The following is a 23,610-nucleotide window of genomic DNA, read 5'->3' as shown; positions in this document are numbered from 1 at the left end:
CAAATATTTTGTTAAAACTCTCAAGAATATAAAAGTTTCCATCAATGCGACACAAAGGGTCACCGCTTGACTTAGTGAAGAAAATGAAGCCACAGGCAGTTCTGGAGAAAGCGAGAGTTCGAATGTTGATTCATAACAACAAGCAACTCGCTTAATTTATTGGTAGCATTCAAGCCTCATATGTACGATTGTTTAATAGTTTGGATGTCTTGGTGAAAGCACACAAGATCCCATCAGTCGGTTCACTCACCAAAGCCAAACCCAGGAACCAAGTCCAACAGGAGATTAAAGAGTACTTGGAGTAGCTGAGACATATCACTACCAAGGAAGATTTGGAGCTGAACAGACAGAACATGCAAAATTACATCGGTGGTCCTGTCCAAATTAGAACAATGTTGCTCATGTTTTAGAACGAACTTGAAACTGGTTCCAAGACATTGTACCTGAATTCCTTGGAAGCTAGAGTCCGCTTCCAGCCAGACACCATCACGCAATTTGGGGACATCATCACCTAGTACCTAGCTCGACACCAATATGTGACCAAAAGTAGCAAGTGGAGGTTGTTGAGCTAGAGTTCTCCTAAACTCAAGCATCAAAGTGTTGTGTCTTGTTAGGCTGTCAAGTTGTCTCGACCCTATTTTGTCTTATATGGGTACAAGTGTAAAATGTAACATCATTTGTAATTATGTTGTAAGTGAAATTCCAAGTCTCAATATTGGAATATGAAGAGTCATGATGTAATGTAATGAGTCATTTTGTAAAGAAGTTGAAGAGTCATGAGGGTAGTCCAAAGGTCACAAAGGGGAGGTGAAGAGTCACCCCCTTTTGTTATAAATAACACCTCATAAACATGTAAGGGGATTTTGGGAGCCAAGCTTTTGGCTAGGCTTAGTCTTAGAAGGAGCTTGTTAGTATCATGAAGAGCCTTGACTTCTCCATAGCGTAGAGCGAATATACTTCTTTGGAGGAGTATTTGTTCTTGAATTTAATGTTCCACTATTGGGTTAGTGGTTCGTCAATGGTGTATGTATGAATGTAACTTTCACTTATAATAATAAAATCAGAGCCGACACACTTTCATGCATATCTTGTAATATAGTAGGACTATTCTTGTTGTATTTGCAATGCATGTTATTTAACTTACACTTATGCTTATGAAATATTTCGTTTTCATTTGTATGAATCTTGTTGAATGTGTGTTGTTGTGTTAATTCAACACTTTAACTTGTGGGCTATTCTGCATCTTAGCTTGTGATATAATTAAGTTCGTGTGTTCCTTTCAAGCTGCACATTATTACAGGCTTCCAAGGGGCACACTTCTTTTTCTTTTGTATGTTGGAACCTTCATGCATCGCACTTAAATTTTCATATGGTCACACACTTGCTGTCACCCAACGTTACTGTACTTCACTCTGCGCGTTTTCGCAGTCAAGGCATAACATTACCACCCACTGTTGGGACTCCGACTCCAAACGGTGTGAGGTCTAATTGGGACTTCATATCGGGGAGGTACCCTGAATGTTGGTGAGTCCAACACTGTTAACATTTTTGGCGTTGGAAGGAGGGCCAATTGACAAGCGGAGCCCTTGAAGTCTGCTTTGAATTTCTGAATTCATTTAATGACTTCTCCCCAAATCATAACCTCAACATGTTTTTCTAGACACACAACTATGACAGTGTCGGAGAGAATTATCGATGACTTGTCAAATTTGAAATTCAATGGAGAGGGTGAAACAAACTTACTTGAGCACACCACCCATTTTCTTGATTTCTGCACAAAGCACAACATCCACTGTGAGGATGTTGGTTGCAGGTTGTTCATTATTATGTTTGAAGGGCACATATGAGAATGGTGTAACACATTGCCTAATGACTCCATACACTCTTTCGAACAACTTTTCATAGAGTTGTGTCGTGGTTTTGATTTCTATGATCGTAAAACTCTGAGTAAGAAAATTTTAAATTTGTGAAAGGAACTTGTTAAATATGTTTAGGATTTTGACGATTGTTTTATTCATTAATGCTTTGAATTTCCAGAAAATGACGTTGATTGGTATTTCTTGGTAGATATATTCCTATATCTTGTTCACATTTCAGAAAATCCACACGAGCTTGATTTTCTATCCTCTCCCAACGTACCTCGATATTAGAGCTTCTAAATCTACGACGGATGAGGTTGATGTTCTAAGTGACCCTCCGTCCCCTTTTCATAAAACAACTCAAGTTCCGCAGGTTGAGGTGGGAGAAGTTGAGATTTCATTTGTTGATTTACCACCATCTTTTTCCACCTCACATTCTAAGAATTTCAGTGCAGGTTTGGACTGAGTCCGATGGTTGTGATGAAGTGTTATCTCCTCGTCCTCCATCCTTTGGTCCCTTTGATTCTCCAGATTGTGATATGTTTTGTTCACTTGTTTTGAATCTCTTTTTTGATGTTCATGAGCATCAAGTTTTGGATGGAGTTGGTGTTGAACAACCAACCTGCGATCTCATTTTCAATGAGTATGTGTGGGAGTCTAAATCTGAATAAGAATCTGCAATGAACGATGACTTCCTTCCTCCCGTACCTCTTCCACATTATCCTGACATTTTCCACAATTCTGTCATTCCTGTTGAATCTTGTGAAAATTTAGTTTCTGTTGATGTTACTACTTTCAATCATTCTCAGAACACGTGGAATGCCAATTTTTCATCTGAATGCGGAGAGGACAAATATTTTGTTCTTGATCCTCCTAATCTCTCATCTCATATTTCTAGAAATATAGAGGGTGAAATTTCTCATTCTCCATCATCCCCTCTTTACAATTCGTTAGATCATGAGGATGCCTCTGTTTGTAATCTTGAACCTTTTGATCGTGGTTGTCGTGATCTTTTCATTGATTCATTTGATCACGATTCTTATTTATCCACTGTCAATCTTTCTAAGCCAATGATATTCGATGATCCATCTTCTGGTGAATTGGAACCCCCCCAAGCTGCGGAAGCACTTCAGCTTGAGCTGACGGTTATGTTAGGTTCTCGTAGTGTTGAGGTCAGTTCCACTTCCAATCTGAAATGTGTTGAACCTTTCCAGGCTTCTCATCACTCTGCCATACACAATGAAAATCAATCCGTTTTATAATTTTCACATCCTCCACTTGTGTCACACAATCCTATTGCTCAGTCATTGGAGGAGTCTTACATGGCGAGCACGGTTGCAAAGCAAAAATTTTCTTCTTTCTTTATGTTCGTCCATTTTCGCAGTTCGAAATTTTGTGCTTGCATGTCTTCAGGTCACAGTTTGTCTACACACCATCATGCACCTGCATAATTTATCCCATGCACGTTTCTTTCTTTCTTTTTTGCGTGTTCTTTCAAACTTCGAACGTCTTGGTTTGTAGTGTCTTATATTTTTTGTTTGTTGTTATGTTTGTATGTCTTTCTTGACATGTATTCCCTTGCGTACATAGGCCAACCAATGCGCCGATGGTTGCATTGGAAGTATCACTTCACGTGAGTGTGGCATATTCAATGTTAGGTTATGAGTAAGAGTAGTTGTTTGATTTTATTGTTTGTTTCTTTGATTTTATTTCTGTTACTTTCCGCTCCACTTTTTTCCTTTTGTTTGTTTTCTTTTCAGTGATATGATAACTTCTACATGAGACTGTGTTTGGCTTCTTAGACAAGCAAGGTGAAGTCCAAGAGGAAGTTGTACTGCTATCAATGCTTGGTTATCTGTTTATTCCCTCTCTTTATGTGAATCTTTCATTTCTTTTAGTTGATGATACTCTGATGGAAAATACGTTCCTTTCGGAGAAAGTCACAAGTGAAATCACAATGCTTGCACTTTTAACTAGTACCACCTACTCTAATTGGTCTTCTATTTTTGGTTAATCCTTGTCAACTAAGTCAAGTAGAGTAAGGAGGGGAGGAAAACCTTAACAAGTATGTCAGATGTGTATATAAACATCCTTCTCTAAAGGGAAAAACTCTTATGCTCTCAATAAGTTGGGATCCCTCTTCTGCTCCCATGAAATAAATAAGTGCCTATGTACAGTTCTTTGAAAAAAATGAAAAATGAAATAAAAGGGTGAAAGAATAGAAAGGCTTCCTGTGCAGAGAGGTGAAGCAAGTAACTCCGTCGGGGTATTGTCTAGGCTTGCAGGAAGCTGAGAAATGTTTGTGTTCCTGAAGTGACTCTGCTCGAGTACCGTCCAGGCCTGCTGGCAGTGGGGCAATATTAGATATGAAAAATAACACTTTGAAATTTTCTTTTACTTGTGCATTTATATACTCCTCATCCTCAATCGAAACAAATCAGTTTGACTTGGCTTGGTATGTGTGCTGATGATGAAGAGAGTGGTAAGGACTATATCTTTAACTCAAGTTAAGTGAAGAATCCATGAAAATCAATGAAATGAATAATACTTCTAGAAGAGTTAGAATTGTTTGCATGAAACAAGATCCATATAGAGAGCTGGAGTTCTACCAATGTGTCGCTAGTGTTGTAGCGACTACAACCACCCTTTAAATTTTTTCCTATGCTTCAATTTTGGAGCCTTCCTTCCTATCCATAGGAGCTAATATTTCAATGATTAAGGTATTCATACTTCGATTGAGACTTATCTTTTTCATTTTGTGCTTTTGTTAGCTTTTTTCCACACCTAACTAAACTTTCTAACTCACAAGCTGATCTCCCGACTTGGTTTCACAACAGTTATGGGCTTGCTTCCAGAAATTGCAGAATCCTTAAGGGAAAGTAGCCTTGATGATGGGAATTGCGCAGTTCTGACTGAGAGTCAACCTTGAGTTCATAAATTGCACAGTCATGGAAGGAAACCAAACACTAAGCTCAGAAACAACACAATCCCTCACTAAGCTCAGAAACTGCGCAGTGCACTAAGCTGAAAAGTTGTCCAGTTCCCTAGAATTATGTAGTCTTTCCCAACAGAGTGCATGACAAGTTTCCTTGAAAAAAGAAAAAAAACAAAAAGGTAAAAAACAAAAAAACATCCCTAAAAAATAGGGATCTATTTTTTAGTATCCCGAAGGAGTCACTTTCACTATTTTTAGAAAATTCCACCAAGTGTCGCTTTTTCCTTGATATTAGACATGCATGTCATAAACCCTAATTCACTCAAATCTATTTAATCGATTCCTCTAGAGATCATTTACACATTTGATCTGGAGTTCTAGCATTCCCGAGGAGATCAAGGAACCTTCGGTGCACTTGTTGTTTCTTTTCTGGGTGAGTTTCGCTTTTGTCCTCTTTTGCCATTTTTTCTGTTGCTTTTTTTCATTTCACTTGTGCGAGTGTTGTTTTACTTATTTCTATTCATAGTTGCTAGCATTTCAAATTATAGAAGTGTTGTTTTAAGTTTTCATTTGCCTTTAGCAAGTGTCGCATCAGTTTTCATGTTTTGCACCGATGGTCCCCATTGCGGCGACTCCTCACAAACTTGATTTTCCTTATGTTTGATTAGTTGCTACACTTGATCTACATGGATTTACTCATACTTACTTAGTTTTTCACTCAAACTCACATCATTACTCACTTCTGCTCGTTTTTCACACTTCCACCGGGCATATTTGCAATTGCTCTGGTTAGATCTTGCCTTGCCCAGCTGGGCACTGCGCAATCCTAAGGCTCAAGCCACAAGCTTGGCCTATGGAACTGCACAGTGCACAATACAGGCTGGCTCCAACTGCAAACTGCATGGTTCCAGGGCTTAGCTTGTCACCTTGGCCACAAAGCGGAGTCTCCCAATCTTTGCCTAGAATGGGACTGCGCATTGCATAGTCCCAAGCCTCAAGATTCATCCTTGGCTGCTGGGACTGCGCAATTGTTGATAAAATTTGCGTAATCCTTCTCTCCAGTTGCCTAGTTTGCTGCTTAATCATGCTTTGAAGGTAGATTTTCTGAAGTTAATGTTTGCTTGCCATGAGTGTCCTTTTTGTCCCACATGTACCACACTTGTGAAGCACTTCTCTCCAATAGTCATTGTTACCACAACACCAAAGATAGTTGCTTCAAAAGAGACCACTAAAAGAAGTATTGGGGAAGTAGTTGAGAAAACATCAGTAGACTTGCTAGTGTATGCAGAGACTCAGTTGTTTATAGAAAATGGGTAAACACTAACATGGAAGCAAGTTAATGAAGCAATTTCAGCAAAGAGCCTTGAGGTAGATCTAGAGGACTGACAGGTGTATCTCAGTATCTGGAAATCAGGACTACACAAGGTTCCATGTAGATATCCAACCTTCCCATGTGCAAAATCCATCAGATGGATAGTCTTGCACATTGATGAGAAGACCATGACATTGAGGAGTGCCAATGGACAAAAGCTTGCCACCTTCCAGGCAAAAGATTATCAACACATGTATCACGTTCTCGAGCCAGTGAAGCTCATGGACTCATTCTTCTATGCCACCAACAAATTTGTGAACACAAGGGACATTGTCAAAGGCTCGGTGAAAGAGCCATCAAAGTTTCGATAGACACCCACCCATTTATACAAGGCAAAGTCCCTCAGGAAGGCCTATTAGTTCTTGGTTATCTTAGCTTGCAGGATCCATGGCCAACAAAGCACAAAGACCTTTCTTGAAGGGTGGGCAGTCTTATTGAACCAGGTTGTGAATGAAGGGAAGCCGTTTAACTGGTCAGATCTTTTGGCTCGACAGTTGAGGGCCCATGTAGCATAGGCTCAGAGTCCTCCTGATGGTGAGTAAGAAAGGTTATATATGTATACATATTTACTGGATGCAATTTGTGCACAACAACGGTTCCCTGGTATGAACTGGACATGGACACCACGAGAATCTATCGTGCATATCTATTGCAAGTTTCTTTATGATTGCAGTCATCGAGGGGTAATGGAACAAATAACTAACCACTTCATCATCCTGGTTTACAATCTTATCTTTAAAGAGTATCCACCTTACATGTCGCGAGGAGGAATAGAGGCGATAGAAGACATCACAAATTCGTATGCCTCACCAGGTGGCACCTTCCTTAGAGTTTTCGACGAAGAGAAGCATCTGCATGTTTTACCAAGGCATGCCACCGATAAGATTGTCATGCAAAAAGTGTCATATCATCTCACCACAGGGTTGTCAATAGCTTTGCACAGGAAGAACAAAGCTCCATGGCGCACTCAGCCTTTGCAAATTGGATTATATGAGATAAAGAACTTGAAAGTCGTGGATAATAAGGAAAAGGAGATAGTGAAATTTACATTCGGTACACTAGACTTTAATTTGTATGATCCCCGTGGTATTTATAGAGACCACTGTGTGAGAATTTACTTTTAGTGGATCAATGGGGCATTTCATTGGCCAGAGGGGGATCTGTGGAGGAACTACTACAATGCCTCCAGACTCTGTGAGTCGGTTAGTTTAGTAGGGGCTTCACAGGCTACTCCACAGATGTCAGCAATTTCGAAAGAAACAAAAGCAGAAGGCAACAATCCCATGCAGGACAAGGGGAAGAGGAAGATTGTCGAAAATCCAGAGGGAAAACAAAGATGCAAGATGAAAGTAGATCCTATTATCATGAAAGAAACTTTAGTAGCAGAAGAAAAGAGGAAGCTGAGGATATAGAGAGCAGAGTAGAGGAAGAGAGAAAATCAGAGGTTGCAGGAAGCAGAACTGGATCGATAGGAGGCAGAATAGAAACAAAAGGAAGAACAAGAGTTGAGGAGGAAAGAATAAGAAGAGAAGAAGAAGCAGGAGGAAGGAAAAAGGGAATTCAAAATGACAGAAGAAACAACATCGATATAGGTTGAAGAGCAGGAACAAAACCAACCAACAACTGAGGAGGAAGGTGAACAGATGCAGGATCGGGAGCTTGCTCAACAGATTGAGCACTTGATTAAAGTAACAGACATGGAGATGGAATAAGAGTCGCATAATGAAGATGTTGATCTGATGTCGAGCGTAGCACAGGTTACCATATAGTATCCACCATCTCCAGCAGCAGAGCCAACGTCGAGCGAGGAAGCAGATGTTGTTCTTCTTGATGATGATCCAGTAATGGATGTGTACAATCTGTCATTCAATGAATTTCAAAAGAGGATTATACAAGAACAAAGATTTATTTATTTATTTAATTTATTATATTTTTTTTGTGCCAATGGACAAAAGCTTGCCACCTTTCAGGAAAAATATTATCAGCGCATGTATCACTTTCCCGAGCCAGTGAAGCTCATGGACTCATTCTTCTATGCCACCAACAACTTTGTGAACACAAAGGACGTTGTCAAAGGTTGGGTGAAATAGCCATCAAAGTTTCGATAGACATCCACCCATTTATACAAGACAAAGTCCCTCAGGAAGGCCTATTAGTTCTTGTTTATATTAGCTTGCAGGATCCATGGTTAGTAGAGCACAAAGACCTTTCCTGAAGGGCGGGCAATCTTATTGAACCAAGTTGTGAATGAAGGGAATCCGTTTAACTGGTCAGATATTTTGGCTCAATAGTTGAGGGCTCATGTAGCATAGGCTCGAAGTCCTCCCGATAGTGAGCAAGAAAGGTTATATATGTATGCATATTTAATGGATACACTTTGTGCACAACAACAGTTCCCTGGCATGAACTGGACATGGACACCACGCGAATCTGCTGTGCATATCTATTGCAAGTTTCTTTCTAATTGTAGTCATCGAGGGGTAATGGAACACATAACTGACCACTTCATCATCTTGGTTTACAAGCTTATCTTTAAAGAGGATCTGCCTTACATGTTGCGAGGAGAAATGGAGGCGATAGAAGACATCACAAATTCGTATGCCTCACCAGGTGGCACCTTCCTTAGAGTTTTCAACGAAGAGAAGTCTCTGCATGTTTTACTAAGGTATTCCATCGATAAGATTGTCATGCAAAAAGTGTCATATCATCTCACCATAGGGTTGTCAGCGAATTTGCATAGGAAGAAGAAATCTCCATGGCACACTCTGCCTTTGCAAATTGGATTATATGAGATAAAGAACTTGAAAGTCGTGGATACTAAGGAAAAAGAGATAGTCAAATTTGCATTTGGTACACTAGAATTTATTTCGTATGATCCCTGTGGTACTTATAGAGACCACTGTGCGAGAATTTACTTTCAGTGGATCAGTGGGGAATTTCATTAGCCAGAGGAGGATCCATGGAGGAATTTCTACAATGCCTCTAGACTCTGTGAGTCAGTTAGTTTAGTAGGGACTTCACAGGCTACTCCACAGACGTCAGCAATTTCGAAAGAAATGATAGCAGAAGGCAGCAATCCCATGTAGGACAAGGGGAAGAGGAAGATTGCTGACAGTCTAGAGGGAGAACAAAGATGCAAGATGAAAGTAGATCCTATTATCATGAAAGAAACTTTAGTAGCAAAAGAAAAGAGGAAGCCGAGGATATAGAGAGTAGAGCAGAGGAAGAGAGAAAATCAGAGGTTGCAGGAAGCAAAACTAAACCTGCAGGAGGCAGAACAGAAACAAAAGGAAGAACAAGAATTGAGGAGGAGAGAATAAGAAGAGAAGCGGAAGCAGGAGGAAGGAAAAAGGAATTCACAATGAGAAAAGAAACAACACTGATATAGGTTGAAGAGCAGGAATAGAACCAGCCAACAACTGAGGAGGAAGTTGAACAGATGCAGGATCGGGAGCTTTCTCAACAGATTGAGCACTTGATTAAAGTAACAGACATGGAGATGGAACAAGAGTTGCATAATGAAGATGTTGATCTGATGCCAAGCGCACCATAGGTCACCATTCAGTCTCCACCACCTCCAGCAGTAGAACCAACCCCGAGCGAGGAAGGGGATGTTGTTCCTCTTGATGATGATCCAGTAATGGATGTGTACAATCTGTCATTCGATGAGTTTCAAAAAAGGATTGTACAAGCACCAAGATTTATTTATTTTTATTATATATATATATATATATATATTTATTTTTATTTTATTGTTAATTTTTAATTAATTATTATTATTATTATTATTTTTATTTTTTGGATGATCACGCATCACCTACATTCATTAGAGAAAGGGTGATAGTGGCAGACACCAGGAAGCATCCAAATGCCATTGCCGAAGCCAACTTGGCCTTTGCAGGAGCAACAAGATCAAACATTCAGTATTTGACGACTGAGAATGAGAAATTGGCACAAAACTTGCAGGCTGCCAGGAAAGAGGTAGAAAAACTCCGCGCAACAACACAAAGTGTAGTTTCTGCATAGGTTTACTTGGAGGAGATGAGAACAACGATACTTGTTGAAGTATAAACATTTGGAGAAACCATGTAGAATATCTAGAAGGGGTTTGTGACTGTACATAAAGAAGTTGCCCGTTTGCATGACTTACAACAATAGAGCAAAGATTTTATTAAAACTCTCAAGAATATATAATATTACGTCACCTATGTGCAAGAATGGACAATGTGATACAAAGAGGCACCGCTTGACTTAGTGAAGAGAATGAAGCCATAGGCAAAGTTGGAGAAAGCGAGAGTTTAGATGTTGACTCAGAACATAAGAAACTCGCCTCATTTTTTGGTAGCATTCAGGCCTCATATGTATGGTTGTTCAGTAGTTTGGATGTCTTGGTGAAAACCCACAAGATCCCATCAGTCAGTTCACTCACCAAAGCTGAACCCAAGAACCAAGTCTGACAAGAGATTGAAGAGTACTTGGAGCAGCTGAGACAGATCGCCACCAGAAAAAATTGGAGTTGAATAAATAGAACATGGAAAATTACAATGATGGTCCTGTCCAAATTAGAACAATGTTGCTCATGCTTCAGAACGAACTTGAAACTAGTTCCAAGACATTGTACCCAGAAGCCACGGAAGCTAGAATTTGCTTCCAGCCAGACAACATCACGCAGTTTGGGGACATCATCACACAGTACCGAGCTTGACACCAATATGTGACTGAGAAGAAACAAGCGGAGGTTGCTAAGCTAGAGTTCTCCAAAACTCAAGCATCATAGTGTTGTGTCTTGTTAGGCTGTCAAGTTGTCTCTACCCTATTTTGTCTTATATGGGTACACATGTAAAATGTAATATTATTTGTAATTATGTTGTAAGTGAAATTCCAAATGTCAATATTGGAATATGAAGAGTCATGATGTAATGTAATGAGTCTTTTGTAAAGAAGTTGAAGTGTCATGAGGGTAGTCCAAAGGTCACAAAGGGGAGTTGAAGAGTCACCCCCTTTTGTTATAAATAAAACCCCATAATGCATGTAAGGGGCTTTTGGGAGCCAAGATTTTGGTTAGGCTTAGGATTAGAAGGAGCTTGGGAGTATTGTGAAGAGCCTTGGCTTCTCCATATCGTAGAGCGAGTATAATTCTTTGGAGGATCAGGTGTTCTTGACTTTAATGTTCTAATATTGGGGCTAGTGGTCTGTCAATGGTGTATGTATGAATAGAACTTTCACTTATAATAAAAAAATCAGATCCAACACACTTTCACACATATGTTGTGAATATAGTAGGACTATTCTTGTTGTATTTGCAATATATGTTATTTAACTTACACTTATGCTTATGAACTATTTCGTTTGCATTTGTATGAATATTTTTGAATGCATGTTGTTGCATTAATTCATCACTTTAACTTGTGGACTATTTCGCACCTTAGATTGTGATGTCATTACACTCGTGTGTTCCTTTCAAGTTGCGTACTATTATAGGATTCCAAGTGGATCACTCCCTTTTCCCTTCGTGTGTTTGAACCTTCATGCATCACACTTAAATTTCCGCAAGGTCACACACTTTCTCTCACCCAAAGTTACTGTACACTTTTCGTGTTTTCGCAGTTAAGGCATAACATTACCACCCACTGCCAGGACTCCTACTCCAAACGATGTGAGGTCTAGTTGGGGCTTCATATTGGGGAGATCCCCTGAATGTTGGTGGGTCTAGCACCATCAACAAAAGGATCACTACATATCTTCTTACACCTATAAATATCAAGAAGACATCCATATTATGCTTCGACTCAAACCCCCTTAAAGGTGGCCCGACTAAAGCACACAACTTGCCTCTTTTGTGGGGAATATATAGATGATGATGAACACATGTTTCGAGGTTGTAGGTGGCTCTAAGTGTTATGAGATAGGTTGATTGAAGCTTTTAATTTAGAAAGCTAGCTAATGGAAAATTTTCAAGAAAATTTGTAGTATGGTGATTTCTCATGCTTCAAAATTTAGGCAAAGAAAAAAGTTTGTTGGGAGTGTTAGAAGTGTTAAGAAACTCAAGAGTCTAATACTAGTGACTTGAAAGATCATAATTCAGAGAATTGGGTAGAATAGGAATAAAAATCCCTAATCAATCACTCTTAGATCCAAAGAAAGCGCAGGAGCAAGTGCATTGCAAGGTTGCATAGAATATAAGTATGGGATTGTAATGTCCCCATCCGCTTAAGAGACAAAAGGGGATGATTATGCTAGCTTAATTAAGTTTTTGTAAGCTAGGATGGGAAAATTAATCAAGGAAACATATTCACCTACGAGAAAACTTTATAAAATATAAAGGGGGAAAACGGGGACATGGATCCTAGGTTAACGAGAAATCACTTTTAAATTATAAAATGGGAAAACCCACGAAAATAAATTTATTAAATTAAAAGGTAAAAGGGCAACAAAAGAGTCAAGTGTGTTATAGAAAAAGGGAAAAGGAGTCGTCTCTCCTCATTCTTGCATTTGTTAACTTGAACAATAGAATTTTAGAGGGGTATTGAGAAAGAGTCTAGGGTTTTTGGAAACCTTCATCCTAGTTGCTGGTTTTAGTGTTGAAATTATACATCCTAGCCGATATTGGAGCATAATCACTCAAATTTTGACATTGGGATTCATTGTTGATGAAGATAAAGGTAGTAATAGTATTAGAGTAAGTTTTAAAGGTGTTATCAGGTGATTTTATAACTTCATGTTTGATATTCCATATTCTCTTTGTAGGTCAAGTTTCTAAGCTACATTTGGAGGGCTAAGTTACTATTATTTGCTGAAGTTGGGGCCATGTTTCACTAGTAAAATGGAGTTGAGTTAATATTATGTTGGGGGTCCGAATCTAAACCATTTAAGAGGCCAAGAGCCTCATCTCTATTAACTGGTTGAGTTCTATCAGTGTAAAATGGCCAAGTTAGGTTATCCCTCTCTATGGGTCAAGTTGTTTTATCTTTGTGGGCTGAGTTACCATATCTTTGTGGGTCGAGTTCAACTAGTTCTGGAGGTTGAGCTACCTTACCTTTTTGGTTTAGTTAGCCTGTTGTGTGTCTGGTGAAATATTGGCTAGGTTATGCATATCAAATCTGGGGTTGATATCCCTCTTTTGGTGTTGTGCCTTGCCTGTTGTTTGATTTATGACTTATTCACATCATATTAGAGGGGATGCATGCCATTGTTTTAGGGGCACAATATTATCATACTTGGTGGCCGAGTTCTATACCCAGAGGTCAAGTTGAATTATCATTGGGAAAATTATATATATCAGATTTGAAGTCTGGGATTCTGTGTGTATTAAACAACTAAAACCTAAGCGTTTGACGAAAGGTGCTACATTTACTTCTATATTTCTCTATCATATTGCTGGTGCGATATTCTATCAATGGTATGTACCCATTTTGAGTTTAATACATGTTAGGTATTGATGTTTATATTATATTTTGGGCATCTATTTGGTACTATGTTTTCTTGTTTGAAATAAATTACAAAAAGTACACCTACAATCATATATATACAAATTGTTTAACAAAATACCTCAGTGACAAACTCAACAAAACTCATAAATGTTAGTGGAATTTTCAAGAATTCCTAGGAGTGTATACTACAGTGGTTTCATAACATGGTCTTAGACAATTGTGTGGTTTGAGGGGCAGTTTATAAAAACAGTTAATGAGTTATGAATACCATCCATACGTGACTCACCTATAAGAGACACTACAAGGTCAAAGAACCCACTCCAATTTCAGAGGAAGAAGAAACTCTTTGTAACATCCACTCCCACATTTACCCGCCTTTTCAACCTCTCCAGGGTAAACATGAGTTGAGTGCTACTATGACATGACACGACCTCCAAGTTCCAGTGATGGAAGTGGGGCTTACAAATCAAAAAATTTCTGGCATCCCTCAGGGACTGCAAATCACTCGGGAGCCTAACAACCGCCCCAGGTGATCAATCCTTGAGTTGAAGCTCTTTTTCACTGACCTAACTCCACAACCGCACCCTTGACACTTCATGCATGCCATTATGAGGTTATAACTGCACCCACAAGATTGTCTCCCAGTGGTTATAACCAAAAATCCCTTGTTCTGTGCATGCAGTCGCGAGATCTATGCCACTTTTTCAAGAAATCCTCAAGATCACTACCCAACTCTGCTTGTACTTTCCAAAATTATGACAATGCTGATAATAATGCTAAACAATCAATACTTGAGCAAGATATTGACCAAAACATGCCTAGTACATAGACATTTTGTCAAACATATGGTAAACATGAATGGTACAGGTTATGAATGCATCTCTGATCATAAAATTTTGAACTTCATCTGAGAATCACCAAGAAGGCTCAATTCCCTCTCAATCTAGCGACAGCAACACTTGTTAGCCCATGCATTCATCAACCATTCAATAAACTATAAAATCATGAACAAGACCCATAACTAGATCACATCATAGAACCATGCTTATAACCATAATAGAAACCATTTCAAACCAATCATCAAATCCATAATATAACCAATACATGTGCTCATTAATTACATTAGAAGAATAAATCATATTAACTTATGCAAAATCCAACCAAGTTAGGGACTTCATGTACCACCTGATCATAGATTGGGCTGAACCAAATCTTTCTTTCAACCAACCACCCTCGTTCAATATTCCAATCTTGAATGTGGGATCTCATGGGATAAACGAAGACATAATAAGCCAGGGAATCCAAAGGTTAAACCACCTCCACCCTCAAGCTACTGTGATCTCACCTAAACTAGTCCCAAGGTAAAAAAACCAAACCAAGCTTGGATGCCTTAGAATTCCTTCACCATACCTTGAGGAATTTCCTATCTCCACCCACCTGTTGAGGGCTTCCCAGAGAAAACCATATCCACCCCCAACCCTTGGGATTTTCCTGAGACCAACGTGTCGGGTTCCAAAACCTTCCAACAATCCAAAGCTCAACCAAGAATGAATCCTATCACACCATGGATATATAGGAAATGGCAAGACAAGGCTTAAACCATTGTCAAACTAGGAAAAATCCATTCCAATGAAAACAAATTAACCCAATAAACAAATTCATGTACCATGAATTCACATCCCAACAAGGAAATAACACATGCAACCTGTTACCTGCAAAATCTTCTTGCTAAAGTTGCTGATACGCCCTTCTCCTTGCTTTCCTTTACTTGCCTGCTTACCTTTCTCTAAATCCAAGTGAATACCAAAGTGCTCCAAGAATGCTCTAAGTGTGCAAGAATGTATGAGAGAGGGAGAATGAAAGGAGAGAGCCAAAAATAAACTAACAAAAGTTATGAATTGATTCTCTGATGCCTTTTATCATTGATCTCCATTTTTCTTCATTTTTCCTCTAATTTCCCTTGCATGAAAATTTATGTCACTTCACCTTCCTTTTCTCCTATTTTCCTTTATTTCCTTAATTAAATGTCATTTTTTGCCTCTTTTCCTTTTCCAATTTCCATAGCCATTAATAAACCACAAGTGATGCCGACTATAATATCTGCTTACCATTCTACTTGGAATACATGTCCCATGACCTTGGTCTTATTTGATTTACATGGAAAATCAACCAAGGGCTTATGAAAACCCCTCCCCTTTGGGGGAACACCGTCATTGGTGTTCGATGACGCTTATGACCAACAAACCATACTTCTTATGGAGATTTATAATATAGCTCGTTGCAGTATTTACAATGACAAACTGCTGAAACAAAACAACATACCTATTATGGAGCTTTATAAATCCAACTCAATGCGGTATTTTTAATTATATACATATATTCCTATACACATTTGCTTCAACCAAAAAACAAACATATTTCCCATGAAAATTTATAAACATAGCTCGATACAATGTTTACAATAATATACACATATACATATGCACATTTACTCTAACCAGCAAATAAAAGGATGCGATACCTCCATCAGCAACAAGGGAATCTAGAGGCTCACACCTCCACCCTTAAAGTAGTATTAAGATTCACCTCCTTCCCAGGAAGTCCAAAATCAACTGTTAAGATCAAAGTATTCCTACAATGTCCAACACCAAAATCGTTACACTACTTTTTCTCTCAATGAATAGTTACCAAATTATTGTTCCAGGGAACAATCCCAATGTTCCTATTGACAACCTCTACCTGGAAATTAGTTTGGGGATGGAATGCAGTCGACTTGCTGAGCTTGGTATCCAATAATGACCAGAGGCTTGACTCGAATGTGTTGAGGAACTTGCTATCCTGATCTGATATAATGATATGGGAGATCCCAAAATGTACCCACACTTGTTCAAAGAAGAGTTTAATAATGTCCTCTGTTGTGATACTCTTCTTGTAGGCTGCCAATATAACCATCTTATAAAATATTACCACAACCACAAATACACATTTATTACTGTGCTTGGTGGAAGAGAGGCTAGACAGATAGTCCATCGAGATGGATTCCCAGGGTTGGCTAGGAGTGGGCATAGGAGTGTACATGCCTTTTATTCTTGAAGGTTGGCTTGGCGATGGCACAAGTAGTGCAAGATCTGATATATTTTCCAACATCCTATCAGAGATTTGGTCAATAAAAATACTTTTGTAATATTGGCATGGTTTTCTCAACACCAATGTGTCCTGTGACTTGACTGTAGTGCACCTCCAAAATTAGCTTGGCATGCTCGCTTGAAGGAACACAAAGGTGGCCCAGGTAGCATATGATGTGTTCTAAAGGTGGAAGTCTAGTACTTATTTTCCATCCACTAGCATCTAGTATGTGGTGGTGAACTCTGGATTATTTTTGTATAGTTGTGACCATCCAGAGGTCTCGTGGCTTAAATAGTTGAGAACAATGGTCAGTGATGCAACTAGGGGCCTCCTAAGGAAATTTGCAACATGAATGGTGTTTCCCTTCGTGTATTTAATGTTCAAATGAAATTGTTGCATATATGTGGACCACTTCTGATGGTGATTATTTTGCAACTTCCCTTGTGTCTGTATGAACTGAACAAGTTAGTGATTTGTGTGGATGAATGTCTCCTTCCCCAGAATGTAATGTTTCCACTTTCGGCAAGTCTGCATGGTGGAATACACATTTTTATCGTAGGTGGGGTATTTTTGGATTGTATCAGAAAGTGTCTTACTGTGATAGGCCACTTGATGCCCTTGCTAGGTGAGTGACTACACTAATAGCATAGTTGGAGGCGTCTGTCTCAATTTGGTGAAATATTGGCTAGGTTATGAATATTAGATTTGGGGTTGAGATCCCTCTTTTGGTTTTGTGTCTTGACTACTATTTGAATATCAATTTATGAGTTATTCACATCATATTAGAGGGATGCATGCCATTTTTTCAGGGGCAAAATATTATCATACTTGGTGGCTTGTTTTTGTACCCAAAGGTTGAGTTGGACTATTGTTGGGAAGATTATATATCAGACTTGAAGCTGGGTGTTGGGTGAAAATATTACCGTTTAATTCTGTTGTAATACTTGCCCAACTATTTAATTTATCAATCCGAGGTTCGTAGACTTACGAGGCACATGCACTATATATGCAGGACTGAAGTGGAACTAATTTAATCTAGATTACTGGAATCAAATTAATCTAAGAAGGCATTGAAACATTAACTATGAAAGCAAGAAATTGCATAAAGGAAAAACAATACAACATGTGAAGAATTGAATGACAAACAACATATGTGAGCTCACAACAATAAAACTATGTCAGATTATATTACAAGAATCAAGTTACAAATCATGAAAGCATAAAAATGAAAAACTAAGAATTCCTTTCCATTATTCATTCTTCATTTTTTTAAATGAAGAGAGAGCACTCTCTTATATACATGAGGAAGATAACCTTCTCATAATTACATATCCAATATTCTCTCAAGCACTCTCAACTAATTTCCCATTATTACGAGATATGATCCCACAAATCTCTCAAGCATTTTTAACTACTTTCTCATTATTACAAAACATGATCCCTTTGAATCCTCCATAAATCTCTCACATATCTTGGATAAGATATGCCAACCAAATCCTCCATGATCTTCTCCTTAGGAATTGGATAAGATATGCCAACCAAATCCTCCATGATTTTCTCCTTAGGAATTGGATAAGATATGCCAACCAAATCCTCCATGATTTTCTCCTTAGGAAAAGGCTTGCATAATTATCTCCTTAATATGGTGGAGGAGATATTAATTCTTCACATTTCCTACACATCACAAAACTCACATATTCTTGAGATATATATAAAAATATGTATATTTTCTAATATTTAATCATAAATTCACTTGTAGTACAAAAATGAATAAAATGGAAAATAAGAAGGTGAAACCCAAATGTATTTATGAAAATGATATGATAAAAGGTTAATGGGATGATGAAATGTAAGGAATAGTGAAGAAAAATGTGGATGAAAATATGACATTTTTGAGTCCCAACATCCTCCCCAACTGAACTTGTTGCATGTCCTCATGCAACCATGCATGGGTCTCTTTAAGAACATTTGGAATTTTGAACTTTGGCTTTACATGATGATGTATTTTAATAATGAATGTTTCCAGGATATGTGAAAGACATGAGTAACAATTTACATTTTCTTATGGTTGGTTCGTGTGACAACCATGAATACAAAGAATGTTGGTTCTTGTGTTAACAACATTCATTTCATTGTCTGTTCTCTTTTCTTCAATAATAATGTAAACACTCACTGGAAATCATAATGTGCATAAGAAAGCCCTTTTGTAATATTAATGAAGCATGCCAATATTGCGTATGAAACAAAGTGCAACAAAGTATCATTGGGAAATAAATGTTGGTGAATGGTAAATGAGAAAAATGGAGTGAAAATGGAATCATGGTAGTGAATATGTAGTGAATATAGTTCTCCCCCCCTCAACTGAATTGGTTGCATGTCCGCATGCAACTTGACATGGCTCATGAAAGGAAATGTAGCATGGTGAGGGAATTTTCCAAAATATTCAAGTTAGCATATAAGGAATTACATGATTAAAGATTAGAAAACAACATACCTCTACTTACCCAAGAATGATGAATGATGCAATAGGAATGTAGCTACTGCTGCTGCTGGATCAGGAAAATGTGACTGATGTTGTGGTTACTGGATCCTGGGAAATAAAGGAATCTGAACTGTTGATGCTGAATCATGGAAAAGATAAATGCTGAAAGTGGAACTGTGGTACTCTCATAGATCAGAATGCATATTGCTGTAACTGCTGAGGGAGTCGTGAAAAAGTGTATAGTCTTCACCCGCTACAAACTCGATGGTACAATTCTAAACATGCGAATGAATGTGTCGATGTCGAGCATGAATAGAAATCATTGGATTACCAGCCATTTATGTATGCCGTTAACCAATGCGAGGCAACTCACCATTGATGTCAATGAGTGCCAAGGTATCGGAGTACATCTTGCGAAGTGCGAATGGATGTGTCGAGGTCGAGCCACTTGTAAGATCTGAAGATCAAGGGACATTGATGTATTCCCATGATCGCCAGCGAGAGAACTTGCCATTAAGGCATGCAAGCCTCTAGGTACTCAAAAGGAACTCTAGTCTATTTCCCAGATAAGGTGCTGATGTCGATGGGGCAAGACTTGTTGAAAGGTGGGCCTTAAAGAATCCCACATCAGTCAACGCGAGTTTGGACAAAAAGATTTGGTAGGACTATAAATGGAAAGAACTCATGGACAAGCAGTGTGGATCAGCATGGCTAGGAAATCAAGGCAATGTAATCATGGAAAGGGAATGAGTTTTATTCAGAAGGCAAACTAGAAGGAAAAAATAAACTGAAAATGATAAAGGGATGTATGCGATTCAGAAAAATAGGTGTGCATGAAGTCGTGAAAGATAAGGAAATGGAAGATGGGCTACAACATAAGGATGGTCTAGGCGTTTGGAAGGAAAAAGGTGAATAGTCATGATGCAAAAGGATTTTTGTGTAGTGGAAAATGTCATGATATGTGCAGTGAAGAATTAGTTCCTTCAAGCATCCAAAGATGCATGTTTCATTGTGATTTAGAAAAATCACTTTTGCATTATATTGTCTTCAACTCTTAGCACCATTCCTGCATAAAAATTGTCACCTTTGTGTGCCATCTCCATCGATCATTCCTGTATGAAGTGACTCAAAAACAAATTAGCTCATTTTTAAGAGTTTATGAAATGTCCATTTTTTAATTATTTTCCGAAATAACTCTAATTGTGGATGAAAAAGGTGTCACATCGTAATGTTGAGCTTTCTGCATAAGCTTCTCGTTGTCCTACTCTCATTTCACTTGTTAGTATATGCATCCTAACTTTTGCCCACAAATTCACAAAAAATCCAACATACTTTTATTTCCCCCCAACTAGAAATATTGCATGTCCCCATGCAATGTACTCATTGATTGTGCAATACTTTTTCAAAATGTTTTTAGTGGTTTGCAGGAAAATTGATTGAAAAAATTTGAAAAGGCTTTTGTATTTCTTAGGGAACAAGTAGTTAGTTTATGAATGAATGAGGGCAATTTTTTTTTTTGAAAATGACGTAAACATATACAAATGACAGAGTGAGACAAGAAGTGTCGACTACTAACCCACGATTTAATCCCCTTAACACTCTCATCAGGATAAGATGAATTCAAGCTCGGATTCTCATTACTCGCCAACCCTAATTCCTCAATCAATTTAACAAGTAAGAAACGGCATGGTCCGCTTAATAGTTACAATATACAGCAGCAATGACGTGTACAGGGTTTAAATCCCATAACATAACATACCATCGCTTGGTGATATATTTCTGCGGGATTACACTCTCCAATTTCAGTGAAAATGATGGCCTTTCCACCCACAACGACATCCAGCAGGCTGGATATTCAACCTTCTGCATTGCTTCCCCGAAATCCTGCTTTATTCTCTAAGGTGGATGGATGCAAATATAGCACTTCATTTGTTCGTGACTGTCACTCCATGCTTCCACTGCAAGCACCCATGCAATGACATTTGTCATCAGGAAGATATCACCTAGGAAAGTCTTATCAATGTTATGGAGTTGGGGATGATGGTCTCTCCAGCGTTTCTATAACACAGGACATTGATGACTTTATCTGTAAAGCTGTAAATATGAGTTTTTTTTTTGAATGAATAAATTGGGCATGGAACATATTGTTTCCTAGAAAACTCAAGAGAACTTCAAATGCGGAGATAGCAAAGAAGAGACTGAAAATGATCCTCTTTTCTGACAGATGTGCTGTAACTGATGATGCAAAACGAAAAATCGTCAACAATATTGTGGTTGCACTCTCAGATTTTGTGGAGATTGACTCGGAGGATAAAGTACAGTTAAATGTTTCAACCGACCCAGATCTTGGAACTGTCTATGCTGTAACAGTGCCAATTCGTATCAGGAGTACAATTATTTTTTTGGAGTCAAACCACCATCGATTTCATTCCCACCTGGACAAGAATATTCTTCCATGGTGATGCATCACTATGCTACGGCTCAACGATAAATGAATAGACGAAGACAAGAGAATTGCAGATTTATGGCATCGCTACGCTACGGCTCAGTGATAAATGAATAGACGGAGACAAGAGATGGCATCGCTAATGTAAGAAGACTTTGGAGAGGCTGGATCGATGATGAATCCACGGAGGGAAACATTTTGCTGTGGGTCGGGTCAGATTGTGCGAGCTGCTGTACTGAGAGTGGAATTTTTTTTTTTTTTTTTCTTTTTTTTACGACAAGAGATACCTCCCATGATTTGACCGCGGGGGTTTCAAAGGGATTGATGTCTACGGATTTTTAAGTGAACTAGATATAGTGAATCGGGCCACGGTTTTGTGCACAGTGGAGACAGAGTTGAGTTGGGCTTGGTGCGAAGAGGATCGATCGGCCCACGAGTTGGCTGAGTGAGAGGCTGGGAATGCCAGCTGCAATGCTTGTATGCGCAAAGTAGCCAGTCTGATGGCTCGAGGGGTGTTTTCCAACGTTGAACTGTGAGTGGCCCCGGTTAGGTTCTCGGCATAGTGGTCACGGGGATTCAAAGCAGTGGGCTTGATGCCCCTCACAGTGTTTTATTTTGTTTTATTTTTTTAACAAATGGACACAATGATTTTCATATTGAAAGATGTTTTTGATCAAGCATATTGCAAAACATTTATTTATTCTTGAAATTAGTCTAAATCATCCCTATTTTTTGATCCTCGCGATCTCACTAAGCGCGGAGGAGAGCATACTTATTCTAGGTAAAAGCAAAACTGAAAATGAAAGCAAACGCTGAAAATGAAAGCCTAGCTACTCTATACTAATTAGAATTTACAAATTAGTTACATGTAATTAAACTTCCAATGAAGCCATTCACGTAGCAGTAACAACAATATATCTAGTAGCAATTTTTCAAATGAAAAATGAAAATATTCGAGAGTGGATGAGTCTAGTTGCTGTAACTGCAAATCAACTAAAAAATAAAAAGATGAATCTAATCTAGTACTTACCTGGAACCATTGTTCGATAAAGCTTTGATAAGCACAATTTCTCTCACTCAGATCATGTTGTAACTCTTGTTCTTCTTCTCCGATCTGCTATTCTTCTTCCTCGATCTCCTGTTTGAATGATTGTTCGCCATCAGATACACAGGATTCTTCAGATGTTGAATCTTCGTTTATTTCTTGGGGAGTAGTTGAAACTTTAATTCTTGTCAAGATCTCCTCTTCCAAGGAAGAAGAGATCGCGACTTCTGCTAGGATTTGAGTGAGTAGTTCCAAGCTGAAACTCATTGTTAAATCATGTTGAAAGAGATTCTAAAAACAAAAAAAATCAGCACACTAAAAAAAAATTGAATTAAAAACAAAAGGACCACAGAAATAATCTTGAATTCAATACTCAATTAAACCCTCTTACAAGGACTGCTCAGTAATTGAGTAATCAAATTCTTCAACTACAACCATGAACCATGAACTCATCAAACACTCTTCACAGTTGCGAAAATCAAACACACTTGGAGAAATCAAAATTCACACTTGCATAAATGTAAACACACCCTACATGCCATGATCCATAAGAGGTCAATCCCATTACGGTATCTCGAATGCGATGCGTAGGCTATTCCCCACGTCTTACCGCCTTAACACCTCGGAGTTAGGAACATGTCTAAACACACTTGCATGAAAAATCAAACTAAACTTCAATCCATTGTGCCTCCCCGGCAACGGCGCCAAAATGTTGGGTGAAAATATTACCGTTTAATTCTGTTGTAGTACTTGCCCAACTATTTAATTTATCAATCCGAGGTTCGTAGACTTATGAGGCACATGCACTATATATGCAGGACTGAAGTGGAACTAATTTAATCTAGATTACTGGAATCAAATTAATCGAAGAAGGCATTGAAACATTAACTATGAAAGCAAGAAATTGCATAAAGG

General features: G+C 38.5%; 1 pseudogene; it reads left to right on the top strand.

Moving 5' to 3' along the window:
- The first annotated feature begins 20,983 nt into the window (after window positions 1-20,983).
- LOC149192307 (cell division topological specificity factor homolog, chloroplastic pseudogene) lies at window positions 20,984-21,666 on the top strand (annotated as a pseudogene).
- The last annotated feature ends 1,944 nt before the right edge of the window (window positions 21,667-23,610 follow it).

The sequence above is a fragment of the Pinus tabuliformis genome, chromosome 2_2 (assembly GCF_031772625.1).
Source record: "Pinus tabuliformis cultivar Carrire ecotype Pingquan chromosome 2_2, CPIR1, whole genome shotgun sequence".
Classification (NCBI taxonomy): Eukaryota; Viridiplantae; Streptophyta; class Pinopsida; order Pinales; family Pinaceae; genus Pinus; species Pinus tabuliformis.
This window is presented reverse-complemented; position numbering and strand designations above follow the sequence as displayed.